At 39.6% G+C, this 2,457-nt stretch overlaps 1 long non-coding RNA gene across 1 annotated transcript in view; it reads right to left on the reverse strand.

The window, feature by feature from the left end:
* LOC138962650 (uncharacterized) overlaps window positions 1-1,422 on the reverse strand; it is a 3,121-nt gene extending 1,699 nt beyond the window's left edge. The window contains exons 1-2 of the long non-coding RNA XR_011454570.1: window positions 1,147-1,422; window positions 1-10 (exon numbers count right to left, since the gene is read on the reverse strand). The exon at window positions 1-10 is cut by the window's left edge and continues 58 nt beyond it. This is a non-coding gene — a long non-coding RNA (uncharacterized lncRNA). The remainder of the gene's footprint in view (window positions 11-1,146) is intronic.
* Window positions 1,423-2,457: the final 1,035 nt, after the last annotated feature.

Genomic DNA, 2,457 nt, shown 5'->3' on the forward strand with positions numbered 1-2,457 from the left:
TGCAAATAATCTGGAATGGTCAAGCAAAAAGAGAGTAAAGTTTAATTCATGTTCAGTTGAATAGATCTTATCTTCATCAAGCTTCAAGACGCTATACACATTAAAATGTGAATCTTAAACTAGAATGAAGAAGCCTGCGGAAACAGCCTTAAAACATTTAATCGAATAGATCTCGCACTATTATCAACGCAGATTGTTGTGGAATCAGAGCGCTTGCTCTGATGAAATGAGAGATAGACGGTATGAAATGCGGGCGCACGTTTAAATTACGCACAGACGTATAAACATACACCGCATATGCACGCACGCGTGAACGGCATACACGTTCAATCAATATACACATTTACACAAGGATACAGAGAGAGAGAGAGAGAGAGAGAGAGAGAGAGAGAGAGAGAGAGAGAGAGAGAGAGAGAGAGAGAGAGAGAGAAAGAAAGAGAGAAAGAAAGAGAGAGAGCGAAAGAGAGGGAGAGAAAATGCGAGAGAGAGAGAGAGAGAGGGTGAGAGGGAGAGAGAGAAAGAGAGAGAGAGAATGAGAAAGAGAGATAATGAGAAGGAGAGAGAGAAAGAGCGAGAGAGAGAGAGAGAGAGAGAGAGAGAGAGAGAGAGAGAGAGAGAGAGAGAGAGGGTGGTGAGTTACAACAAAAGTTGGACACAATTAATACAGCAACGCTTTACGAGAAGCAATAGTCATATCAGTTTATTTTTGTAAATGATAGTTTAGGTGGACGAGCAAACAAAGAACAAATCGTTAGTCACAAGTAAACGAGAATTGGCTAGTTGCAGATAAACAAGCAAGCAAAAAAACAAGTTACCAAGCTAAACAAACAAACAAAACAAACAAACAAACAATCAAAATAAAACAAACAAACAGACAAATAAACAAACAACCGAAACCAAAGAGGGAAGTCTATTCGTTCCGTAACATTACAATTGAGAGTAAAACGCCCCCCCCCCCCCCCCCCCCAAAGTAAGATTTGAAATGAATGTATAAAAATTACACTTATCCATGCAAGTGAACAACCAACATGTGCTTTAACAATTAAATAAAAAGGTAACAAATAACAACAACATTCAACAAATAACAGATCAGAAACATGCATGATTAAGAGCAAAGAAGTCAACAACACACAAACTAAAGCTTACCCGTAAGTGTTCATCTTGATTCAATATTGCTGAACGCACACCTTGAGAAAACTCGACACGGACTGCAGTCTTGGTTCGTTCACAACAGATCCGGTTTGAGCGAATACTGTCCTTCCTCTAACCTAAGTCTTTATATACATGTCCGAGTTTTTCACTCGACCTTTTTAAAAACAATTTGCAAATAAGGTCAGAACATTGCCACAGCACAACAATGTCGAGTGCCCATTGGTCATCCTTGACTGACACCTGTAAGCCGGATCCGGTATGTAATTGTTTTCAGGAGCGACCCGGATGTAAACTGTGTGCGATATAAAGTATGGTACATTGATGTGGCAGTTTTATGGATGAGCCTTAAAGTTTGTTTGTCACGTTTGCGAGGATTTTTTTTTAGAGAGTGTGTGTGTGTCTGTGTGTCTGTGTGTCTGTGTGTGTGTGTGTGTGTGTGTGTGTGTGTGTGTGTGTTGTGTGTGTGTGTGTGTGTGTGTATGTGTGTGTGTGTGTGTAGTGTGTTTGTGTTTATGCGTGTGTGTGTGGTTGTGTGTGTGTGTGTGTGTGTGTGTGTGTGTGTGTGTTTGTTCGTTTACATGTTTTTCTTCTGTAGTTCTTGGTATCGTCATGTAACTAACATATGCAATGAGGGCAAATGTAAGGCATGTGTATATACTACATGGAAACATAGCTCCTGCACGTCAGGCAATTTAAATCAATCCCGTTTGAATTATAACGTAATCATTGTTTATTGTCCATTGTGAAAGGTAAGGACAGACAAAGGTTGAAATGTTATCGTATATTTTGAAAAGAAAAGTTAGTACAAATGATAATATGAATGTCGGTCAAGTTGACACCTACAGTCACAACACCGCCATTGTTTCGCATCTTATAAATTTGCACTTTTTGTAATGTAAAGCCTCGTGTCCAAAGTAATAGTAAGAGGACAACAACAAAATGGGAACAACAATGAGGGCAATAATGTACGCAGCAGTTTACAGCTTGTGAAAAGTCGGGTTTCTCTCGCGTATTGGTTATTAATTTACCCTGTCGTTCCTTGCAGCGGGTTTTCATCAATACATATTATCCGTGTTCATTATATTTACACAGCAGCAGTCCCACCTGTCATGGGAGGTGCAAGGACAGATGTATCTACTTTATTGGAAGGGCAAACAAAACTGCGTAAAATCAACCGTGTCAAACGGTCCTGCTTTATCTCAAACGAGAACAGCCCGTGACAAATGTTAGCCCTATAACAGTTACAAAGAAAACAGTGCAAACGGACATTTATATCACTGAGATCACCACCACTGTTATAATTGA

This window comes from Littorina saxatilis, linkage group LG3 (assembly GCF_037325665.1).
Source record: "Littorina saxatilis isolate snail1 linkage group LG3, US_GU_Lsax_2.0, whole genome shotgun sequence".
NCBI lineage: Eukaryota > Metazoa > Mollusca > Gastropoda > Littorinimorpha > Littorinidae > Littorina > Littorina saxatilis.